Here is a 12,041-nt window from a genome sequence, read left to right as displayed (position 1 = left end):
TTGTCTGACTTTTCTTCCGCGCATATGTGCCTTCTCGTCTGCCCGTCCTTAGCTGATGTGATTATCATTGCGGTGAGGGAAAGAAGAACGATGGTTAATTGCAACGTAGGGTCTTGGCTCTATACATTCCATGTGCTTCAGTAGAAGCGTCAGAAGTTGCATCTTTCTTCGTTACCACAATAGTATTCAAGTTATTTTAACGGGACAAAGTTCAAGTGAGATATGACAACGTGTCAATACTGTAGTGACAAAGCGTAGCACATTGCTTTGACTGGCGGGGCCTATAAGCACGTAATATTGGCGCATGCGTTTTGAAAGTCTCACTCTATCTTGCCGTGCCACACTGTTAGCTTATGAGTATTCAGCACTTTTACTTCGCGTTTATTGTTCGGACCAAGTCAACATTGATCCAACTCAAATTCGAGATGTCTGGCAACGCCGAGAGAAACACAGTCTATGAAATCTGTTGATATCTGGTCTTGATTCTAGACCAGACTATGTGGTTGGAGATTCGAACCTGGACGTGTAAGCATGCGATGCTCTATACGCATGATACCGAGACTGGTGTCGCAGTTCCCCGCAATTCAAGCCGGAGGAACAGGTACTAGGCGATCTCCCTTCACCTGCTCCCACGAGTTCGGATACGTCCTATACAAGGTGCAGCACTGCCCCAGTACCTGGCAGGGCACCGAAGTGCGCGAGCATTGCGAACGGTCGGATTTTACCTACATAATGCCAATCCTCGAAGCTCCCATCACCAGCAGAAGTACCAAAATAACCTACCGAAATTGGTATTCCGCAGCCTGCCACCGCGATGTCTTCGCCGACTCCATCATATGGAATGCGGAATTCCAGTGTGACAACTTCCCCGACACGCTAAAGTCCACAGAGTCCACCGTTGAACTCAAAACCAAGGAATGGGGCCTGGAATTTAAGGAAGCGAGAATCTTGTGCAACCTGCAGTTCTGACCACGAGCGGATGTGTACTCTTTGCTGAGAAGCTGCAATTGGACAAGTGGATGGAAGTCCAAATCCAGAATAGGCCTATGTGAGAGTCGTACACGGCGCGTATGTATCACGGCGCAACAACGTATAGGAATCTCCACTGTTCCATCTGCAACGGATTCACTTCCCCCGAGGAGAAGTTAACCCGTGGTTGGCATCGGTATCACCAGCAGCCCTGCAATAATTGGCGGACAGTCCTTCACACTGCTGCTGCTGCACTGGAAAAGGCTATAAAGCAGTGGTTGCCAAACACCACGAAATTGTGATGTAATAGAAATGCAACCCGCACACCACTATCGCAGGGGGAGGGGCGAAGTAGGTATCTCCTTAGGTAATGCAGTGAATAACAGTGTAGAGACGGACGGTGTCCAAAAAACAAAAGCAATATAATATTCTTCTACTTATTAACCATACACACTTTTTTCCATGTTAATTTTTATCCTCCTATTCATTATTTTTGTGTAATTAATAAAATAAAATTACACTACATATGTCGAAAAAAACGTCGAAGTATTTTACACCAATTAATACATTTTTATTGTTTATTTATAAATGAAATATTCAAATTACACTACATACGTCGAAAAAAATATCGAAGTATTTTACCCCGATTAAGACATAGAAGCCGATACTTTTTATTGTTCGTTTATTAATTAAATATTCAAGTTACAGGTAAGGGCGTGGTAGTCTTTGTAACAAGAAGAATAATGATAACGTGCATTGTTCTTTTATACTTCATTTAAAATTTTACAAGAAATTAAGTATCTCATATTTTTGCCATCCTCCCATGCACCTTAAAATGAAGTTTTTACTTACTATCTGTTTTCGAACAGACATCGAAACATATTATCCTACACACTTGTAACATTACATGCGTACGTCCGCTGCTGATAAATGTCTTTACTTATACCGAAGTGATGGCTGTAAACAGAGAGTGGGGGTATGGTGCCATGGTTAAGCTTGAGTGGAGACAGGGGCATGTGTCGCGACACAGCTTTTGGCAATCACTGCTATAAAGGAACTCGTCTACGAGATCAGAAGTGTATGATCCCATCTATCGCGTTTGTTACAAAGTTTACGTGCAACACGAGATAATACCCTGCATATTTTATGATCTTTGTGTGTGTAGTTACATTAACAATTAATATCAAACACAATTATAGTGAAACAAACAGGTCATTCATCACCCAATAAGAAAGAGACCTGTAGTTCTGAATATGCTGTTTTGTGTTTCTCAATCAATTGTTTTGAATAAAATTTCTGAGTATTGTGTTTTTACTACCATGCAATATCATCCTTATTTCAAAACTTAAAATACCTGAACGCTCAGACGGTCAGATCAGTGTTATTTCCTACCTTCAAATTAGCGGCCTGTAAGGCACATTTCCTCACCATTCTTCACCAAGGAGTCATAACTAAATTATATTCACATTTCTTGAAGTGAGACATCTATGTTCAAGCTACAAATCACGAAAATTGTAACGATTTGAAATGAAAGCTTTACTTTCACGTCACTCGTGATACCATGGAAACAAAAGTGTAAGATGAACTTCACGCCCCGTGGTGTTTCGCGCGGTGCGTCACGCTCCATTCTCTAATGTGCCTCGAAGTTTTCCACATAAAGTTATGGAAATATACGGTAAGTAGGTTATGTATATACGTATATGAATATCAAACAAAATACACTACAGTGTAACCGCCACGATGGTCCAGTGGCTAGAGCGCTGGTCCTGTGGTCCTGGCTTCGATCCCCGGTGTACCAACGATTTGTAACTTGTGTTGGGGAAGCCCATGGACCAGATAACACAGAAGTATACTCCGGAAGCTTCGGTTACCATGTGGCATCCCAACAAATCTTCATCATCTCATTTTATCGCGGGTATAGCGTAGACCAGCCTCATATGGCGCAACCTGGGTGACGACTCTCTTGGTAAATTAGTCTACACAACTGGTTCCATATGGGTGGATGACGAAAAATAAGTACCCGCCATTAGTAAAAAAAAAAAAAACTACAGTTTTAAAGTAAGGCCGACAATATACTCCATCGGACATTCTGTCTCGAACAGGACGGTTTTATCTCAGACCGTTCGATGTGAGGTGATTACACGCATCTTATGAGGCTGCAGCACACTGCATCGGACATTCGTCCCGGAACATTCATCCGATCCAGAATGCTGTAGCCTTATAAGGATGCGTGTAATCCAGTCACATCGAACGGTCCGAGACAAAACCGTCCTGTCCCAGACACAATGTCCGATGCAGTATGCTGCCGGCCTAAGTAAACACATATATTGTATTTTTTACTTCTATTTGGGTTTAGACTTCGCACGCGTATTTTGAGATTTATTTAAATATCCTGTCAAATTTCATAGGAAAATGAAAACTTCTTTAATTTTATTATTGAGACCACCCGCAATGCAGTACGGGAGTGTTACGGACATAAAATGTTCAATGTAGTCTTCTTAATTTCGCCAAGTTCCTACGTTATTTAGCTTCTCCATCTTTAACGTATAAAAATACATCAATTTCTTACGATGGAGAAATTGATGTTTCAAACGAACGTCAAAAGAGATCCTAAAAGTAACATGAAAATCACTTCTCGCTCTAAATCCGGACAGTCACTATTTCATTAGACCAGTCTACCTTCGAACGAAATTTTGTAACAAACTATATTTACTATGTTCGTGCAGTCTAACATCGTGGAACGTGGAGAAGGATCACCCTGAAACTCACAAATTTTGAAGGTAGGTCTGTCAATGACTTCTCGCATTATTCTTTAGCATTATAAAGCATTTTCTAGCAATTAGACATCCTTCTTATCCTAGCAAGTTTACCACTTACATGCACAAATAAGACAGTGCGAACGAATTGAGACAAGTAGCATTCAAGCTAGGAGCTCACATAAGAGTTAAAATGAGTCCCATGAATCCTTGCAAGGTCGCGATTATTATTGTGTACCTTTCAATTCATGATTCTTTCTTTCTCTATCTTCCATTCACTCATTCAAAGTCAATGTATTTATTCTTTCATTATTGTTTTCTTTCGGTGAAACTAGTAATAGCCTGATAGTATTTGGAGAGATGAGGCCGAGGATTAGCCATGGTACTACCCGACATCCGCCATAGATTTGGCTGAACCTCGGAAAGAAACTCAACCAGACAAATGATCACCCTAGGAGATATTGAAACGCACGTTCGAGCACGACTCTAGACTTCGAATTTGAGTTTTCTGTTGAGCTTTCTATCAAGCAGAATAAACTTGAGCGTCTAGAAGGCTTTCCATGCGAGAGCGACTCTTCGTTCTGTATCTTTCTCGGAGCTGCAGTCGAAGGCGATTAATTGCCCCTGGGACACGTATTGTGTGGCCATACCATTCCACTGCTAAGGGTGCTGCCGGTCCGTTTGACATTATCTGGGAGTAGTTAATACAGTATCGTTAAATAACCAAATAAAAATAATTATATTTTTATGTTTATCAGCACTGTGGAAATGAAAACTAAGAAATCTGAGCGATAACGAACTCTATTCCTTTGCGAGTATTATCACAGCACTTTGACCTAAGTTACAAAATGACACTACAATAATCGAAAAGAAGACGAGTTTCCAGTATCAAGTTATGGTGACCTGAAAAACGAAGTAAGTCTTTAAACAATTAACTTCAATGGAGAATCCGGATAGCTCAATGATATTATATGAAGAAAAAAACATCTTAATAAACAACCTGAAATAAGACTCTACAAAAGCATTCTAACTTAGGAAAAGAAACGAAGTCAGACACCGCCAAAAACAACACAAATTACGGAAACATCAGAAATGGAAATTAGTTGGCGTTAGAACAGGTAATTTCAACAAAACGAAGAATGATATTAGACGAGAAAAATTCGCTCCGGCGCCGAGGATCGAACCCGGGTCCTTGGTTCTACGTGCCAAGCGCTCTCACCATTGAGCTACGCCGAAGTCCTATCCACAGCACCGGATCGAACTCCCCTCCTCCAGTGTTTTTCCCTTTGTGGCCTGACTCCAAGTTGAGCATGTATGTCGACATTTTATTAAGTCAACTGCCATTATACGAGGAGCGCACTTAGTTGAATGACTTGGTGGCGGGATTCCACTGTAATATGCACAGTAATCTGTACAGAAATATGCACTGTTGTTAGAAGAATTTACTAAAGATTATTATTTTATTGGTCCTATAAAATATATCTGTTATGATAACAATTAATATTAGAGGAGAAAAATTCACTCCGGCGCCGGGGATCGAACCCGGATCCTTGGTTCTACGTACCAAGCACCGGATAGAACTTCGGCGTAGCTCAATGGTAAGAGCGCCTGAGAGAGAACCAAGGACCCGGGTTCGATCCCCGGCGCCGGAGCGAATTTTTCTTCTTTAATATTAATTGTTACTATAACAGATATATTCTGAAGGACCAATAAAAAAATAATCTTTAGTAAAAACGAAGAATGGACTCCAAGGAGAAAACAATATTGAAATGAACATGCTTTCCTGTGACACGGGGAAGAAAAAAAATATGATATGGGTACAAATATCAAATAGTGTGATATACGACTTGAGAAGTATTGTATTCTAGCGGAAGCCTTCCAAATTACTACACACTGACACTCTCTTTCGCGGGAATGGCTTAGTTTGCAATTAGAAGCTGAACTGTTGAAACGTTTATCATTATTGCGTTTTCGAGGAAAGTGAAAATATTGACGGTAAGTTCTTTTCTTGAATATACATTGTTATTCCTCAATGTTAGAAATGTTAATGATATTCTTAACGAGAATGTAGCCTACGTTTAAAGCAATGCATGTTTAATTCATTTCGTTTTTTTTTTTTTTAATTATGATATGTTTTGAGATTATGACTTACATCAGTGTGTCACAAATATGAAATACTAGTATTAATATTCAATCTTTATCCCCTGGTTTTTTGTTTCGTTACTAGTGTTGACACCTGTAGGAGGAGAGAAAACCTCACCATCCAACAAACTTAGAAAACAGTGGAATGAAAAGGCAATACAAGAAGCCAAAAATAAGTTGGAGAAAAAACATGAGAGACGATCTCGATTCAGTATTACGGTTGGGAAAACACCTTCTAATGAAGATGCTGAATGATGTTCTGTGCTTTTCTTAGTAGAGGCCATTTTGATTTTGTAATTTTGTTAATACTGTAACTTGTTAATAGTATTCCACATTTGTACCTCCATTTTTGTGAAGGAAGTATGTTAGTGATTTTGAGGAAATTATTATTTTTTCAAACATTTCATAATATCTTACGAACTTCCTGGTTCGGTTTACCATTCACAGGGACATTCAGCAATAAACAGGACGATATTGTACCTACATTCAGTATTGAAAACATGTAGGTACTAAAACGAAAAAACTAAATGATATTCCATATTTGTAACGCTTCCTCTAAGAATAAACATGCAGAACAAAAAATGAACAGATGGCCAACATACAGTAATTAGCACGCACACTATTCCGCGAGATTTGCAACTCTATCTCAAGAACAGTATTTATGCGCATGTGCAGCGCTTGTTGGGAAATTCAGTGAATTCCCCGCCAATGCACACCATCTGTTATGAAACTCTGGAACTGCTACTAAGGAAACAAGAATCAGAATCAGAAAGTGCGAAATTTAGAGTAAATACTGATGCTGCTGCTGGATACCAAAACTGCTATATAAAGTAATTATCTGTTGAGTAAAGCGTTTACCTTCAACTAAAACGAAGAGGAGGAAATGTTGCTCATTCCCGCAGGCACGAGTGAGAACTGGATTTCGCGCGCAGTGCCGTGACCTTCTTCAACCGGCCAACCGACTACAGTTGTTGCTACGTAGCCAGTTTCAGTTCATCTGTGTTCCTCAACGGACAGGTAAGAAAGTTACACATTCCAGTAGTCGTGTTCGTTATAGATCTTCCGAGGTTTTTCTTCTGTAAATTCTTTAAATCTGGGGCCCGTTTCACAATGTTTACAACCATTGTAAACTTTGTTTGGAAATTGTAAACTTGTGTTTCACAATCTTTGTTTATAATGTTGAGCATTATAAAGGAAATCAAATCCCCATAAATGAAATTCTGCGCACTTTACAAGTGTTTTGTTTCACAATCAAGCAGTAATTTTACAAAACGTGTAATTTTCTACAGCAGTTCTGAGATGTGTGAAGTTTAATACTGCAACAAATGCGAACAAACAAAATAAAGATATATTTATTAAATTATTTCTGAGTAACTGGATATCCGAAGAATTAAAACTAAAGCAGTTTTGATGTTATTAAGAAGTTCTAGTGACTCAGACGAAGATACTGAATTTAGGCCTAATCAAAAAACGTATACGCAAAATTTTCCGGCCAAGAATTAATAACACGTTGGTATCATTGTATGAATTTAATGAAAGGTTTCGAATGTGTCACCTTTTCGCTGAAATCTCTCCTACAAGATATGAGACATATCCAACAGGGAAAATTGGTGCCCTAACCTCAAAGCGAGAACTGTATTGCTTTTCATTGGTTGCATACTAGCTGTCACTTCCATACGTTAGCAGATAAGCACAGAATTTCTAAGATTTCAGTATGCACAAATGCCCACAGGGTAGTTGATGTTGTTAACAGAGTTAAATTCGAGGCAGGTTATTGATCACTAAATATACTTACTGGGGCACAAGATTTTTATGCTCCTGCTGGGTTCCCTAATTTTTGTGAGATTATGGATGAAACATTAATAAATACTGATGGATCAACACATAATGAAACTGATTTGTGAATAGACATGGTAACTATTCTATCAATTGCATATTTGTACTTCAAATCCGTTATTTACTTATTTGACTAAATTTTGCGCTAACTTTGGTCATTTAAGTCGTAGGCCAATTAACGCACTGTTTACACTCGACCAATCACATCACACGAAACTCCACTGTTGCCAATATAACAAAATCTAGATACTTTTAAATACTTTATATATTCTGTTGGTGAAATATGATTCAGGAAGCTTATAATAATCTATTTTAGGACGAAATATAGACATCTCTATCGATAGTTGTAAAAATACAGCCACTTTAGCTCTGCTCCTTCACGATTTATGTAAAATGTCCTTGGCGATATTGTTTAATCGATAATGCTTATTTTATTTTAGTAGGTTATTTTACGATGCTTTATCAACATCTTAGGTTATTTAGCGTCTGAATGAGATGAAGGTGATAATGCCGGTGAAATGAGTCCGGGGTCCAGCACAGAAAATAATGCTTATTAAATTTGTAAATTTCTATAGCTGATTTTGTAAAGTTCACAAATTAATAAGATTACATTGTGAAACATAGTTTAAGCACTTGCAATCTTTTACTTGTTATATGTAAATTCTTAATTTGTAATTTGTTAGCATTGTGAAACGGTCCCATCTCACTATTTCTTTCCTCAGTTTTACAACAGATTTAGCTTGTAATTTAAAATATCACAGACCTGCGGAATTAAATAATTTAATTTTTTTTAGCAATTTCTAATTTTAAGTACATTTTTAAAATGTATGAAATACTGCAAAGCATGATAAAATCTCAAAATTGTGCGGTTACAACAGTTTATGATGTCAAATTTATTTTATTTACTTATTTATTTATTTATTTATTTTGTAATATAAAATATAATATATACAGAAAAACTTTAACTCGCCCCTGAAAGAGTAGAACTCGTGATCAGGGGCGGATTCCTGAATTGAAATTAAGAAGTATATAATACAATTTCTTTTATGTCTGCTACACAATAAGAATATATAAATTTAAATTTACAATTTTTCAATTTTTATAAAATCCATACATAACTTTTTTAAATTTAATACTAGAAGTATTAGAATTGACAAGATTAGGATATTTAAATATAAATTTGTTATTTATTCTTGGGCCTAAATTACTACTATGATAAATACTGTAGCAGTGTTTCATTTTGGTTCAAACAATCTTAAAGAATTCATACCTTTTGTTTCATAACTATGAGAATACAATTCAAAATTATTTCGATTTTTATGTATCAATTTCATTAATATAATATAATAAATTTGTCTTATGTTAAGAACATTAAAGTCTAAAAACAATTTTTGAGATGGAAAATCAATAGATTTATGAAGACATATTAATGATTTTCTTCTGTAACAAATAAAGTGGATTAAAATTGGATTTAAATAAGCTACCCCTTCCTATAATTCCATAAACAATTACCGATTGAAATAAAGTTAAGTATATTGTGTTTAATACAAATGATTTGACATGTTTACACAATTTAATATACCTTGCTGCAAGTCGGACGCGAACTCTCACTTTTGTGTCAAATACAGAATCTGTGCTTAATTTGTGCCTAATACGCAAAAACTAATAATATTTTCGAAATCATGACATGTGGTCTGATCTTTATGACAAGCGCTCGGAAGTTGAAGAAATATCATCTTTTTTCTGAGACATCACAGACAATGCAGGGTGCAATATAAACTTGTTTCACTTCAACACGAACCTTATATAGCCTATTTTTATTTTTCGCTCTTTTATTATCTAGTGGTCATTTCTAGGAAATGTTCTACTTTTTGTTGCATTTTTGCACTTTTCTGCTTTGAAAGGTCTTTCTTCATGGTGTAGTCGTAGTCTATATTCGAGAACCTACTGCCGATTGCTTTTTACGTAATACAGAAATTTTTCCTTATGGTTGGATTAGCCTTGACTCCGATCACATTTTTTTTTCTCTCGTATGAAGGAGGGGCCCCGAAGGCTTACACTGCAGCCTGAGGCTTATTGTGCTTACCACTGCTATTCTTGTGAGTGATTGGGTAGCCGAACGGTCACGCTTTTGTACAAGTACAGCCCGCCGCATCGTGAACTTAACCCGGGCTATTGTATGGATGATAATGCTATGTGAATTAATAATGGCGAAATGAGTCTGTGGTCCAACGCCGAAAATTACCCAGCAATTCTGCTTCAATTAGTTGAGGGAAAACCTCGGAAAAAACCAACCAGAATTTGAACCCGGGCCCGCTCGTTTCATAGTCAGACGTACTGACCATTACACCACAACGGTGGACATCACATGTGTTACGTGCTCCCCAAATTCAACGCAACAGAAAAAATTCTGCAGCTACAGAGCACGCAGTGAGCATATTGTATCTCACAAGTGAAGATTTAAAAATGCCGAAACTAAGCAACCGGCGCACAATGGTCCGAATCGCTTAAAACCCGGACAAAAGTAATAACTCCTTTTCTACTGGTCACATTAACTTGAAATTTTATACACTTGTTACAAATTACATGTATCTAACGTGTGCAAATTTTAATGATATTCTGAAATGAATAACTACCCCTCTTGAGGGGTGAGAAAATTGTGCGGTCAGTAATAAAGAGCCAAATTAGATGTTTTTATCACACTCCTGTTAATTTATTGCAGAACTCGACAAATACATACAGTAATTTTATGTACACGATTTCATCAGCAACCCCTAGTATAATGGTTGAAAAATTACGTAAGTTATGTAGTCCTAGTCTAGAAGTTTTTGATATTATTAAAATTATGTGTAACCTGTATATATTCCAAATTCAATTAAGGCTTGAATTTTTCTGGGTGAGAACATTCTTTAATCTAATAACATAAATAATCCGTTCATGGATAATGGACAGAAATATATTTCTTAGTGTTCAGATTTTTATGGAAATGTCCAAGAGAGGAAATAACATTGTTGCGACTTAGGAGTAAGCCTATGTATTTTAGTTAGGGTATACATTTCAAAGTGGTATTCTGTTTTCGGAATACGTATTAATCATTGCAAGTGACGAAAATACATTTTTTAGGTTAGGTCTTGTGAATAGTAAATTGTTTAGTCAAAGCAATGAATTTCATGTTGTCAGACAAACTACATTTAGTAATTCTCCAGAAACTCTACACCAATGCCGTCCTTTTCCTCCTCACCCCAAGAAGCATTCGAGGGTATGGATTATGGTGAAGAGAAACACACATGGTGGGCAGATTGGGTGGTCGTAGATGGCGACATCGTTGATGGTTATTCTTAAACAGAGTATATGATCCACAGGCCTATCTGGAGACAAGAGTTTTTGTCATTAGCAATAAATGAGAAAGTTATATGTTTTATATGTATCTAACATAGTTTTTAAGTGGCGTATGATATTTTTTCGGATTTTTTTGTGAAATTTTTAGAATCTTGCCTTTTTTTTTCTTTTTTCGAGAATATTGTGTTTTCTAGCGACAAGTGAGAAATCTCTCTTATTTTTTATTTTGGTTAGAAAAAATGTACATTGTTTCAAATTCAAAATAAAAATCTACACTTTACAAATAAAACTTGAACTAAACATTCACAATTGTCATGCCATGAAATAAACTGGAAGAATTTTGAAAGCTTGCTGCCGCATTACTTTATCTAAATTGGACTTCAGGTGATTAAAAACATTGAGGTTATAATAACAATTAAAGTTTTAGATCCTTACTGTTTGAATCTTCTAGGTCACTTATTAAATCAAGTATCGGCGATTTAAATAATTTAATGGCCGTGTTCAACCAAATAAATCCACTTAAAAATGCTAATTTTGATTTGCTTCTTTCTTACAAAAACTTTGTATCATTGTTGAACAATTAAGCCATTATAATGACAATAGCAAATTTGATATTGTAGCACTGAAGAGAAAAGGTGAGCTTTGCCACGTTTTTTGTGAAAAGTCCCTTCAACGTCTTGGTTACCCATATCAAATGCTGACAGCAAAAGATATTTCTCTAAATATAGTTTATGTTAGTAGTAACAGACAGGACAACTATGAAGAACAAAAATGTCACAACTTGTATGTTGCAATTTGGTGATACTGATGTGATGTAGACTAAAATAAATGTTAAAATTTGGCGATAAAGGGTTGAACACCACTCATCAGTATCACCTTACTTACCTGTTAACCTAATTTATATTGGTAACTTCCATCTCAGTCGTTACTCTCATTAATTTTATCCGAAAATTAGTGCGAAATTAATGTGAATTTGAGTCAAGTGTCTTAGAGATCTGC

At 36.6% G+C, this 12,041-nt stretch overlaps 1 protein-coding gene and 1 long non-coding RNA gene across 6 annotated transcripts in view; one reads left to right on the top strand and one right to left on the bottom strand.

Annotated features, from left to right (window-relative positions):
- The window catches only part of LOC138714997 (uncharacterized), a 935,649-nt gene that overhangs the window by 833,810 nt on the left and 89,798 nt on the right, over positions 1-12,041 (bottom strand). The window lies entirely within an intron of this gene.
- LOC138714992 (uncharacterized) overlaps positions 6,550-12,041 on the top strand; it is a 38,611-nt gene continuing 33,119 nt past the window's right edge. The window contains exon 1 of one of the 5 annotated variants that reach the window (XM_069847345.1): positions 6,550-6,884. The gene's annotated coding sequence lies outside the window, so the exon portion shown is untranslated. The remainder of the gene's footprint in view (positions 6,885-12,041) is intronic. The other 4 variants (XM_069847346.1, XM_069847344.1, XM_069847343.1 and 1 more) reach the window with 4 other exon arrangements.

This window comes from Periplaneta americana, chromosome 15 (assembly GCF_040183065.1).
Source record: "Periplaneta americana isolate PAMFEO1 chromosome 15, P.americana_PAMFEO1_priV1, whole genome shotgun sequence".
Lineage (NCBI taxonomy): Eukaryota > Metazoa > Arthropoda > Insecta > Blattodea > Blattidae > Periplaneta > Periplaneta americana.
This window is presented reverse-complemented; position numbering and strand designations above follow the sequence as displayed.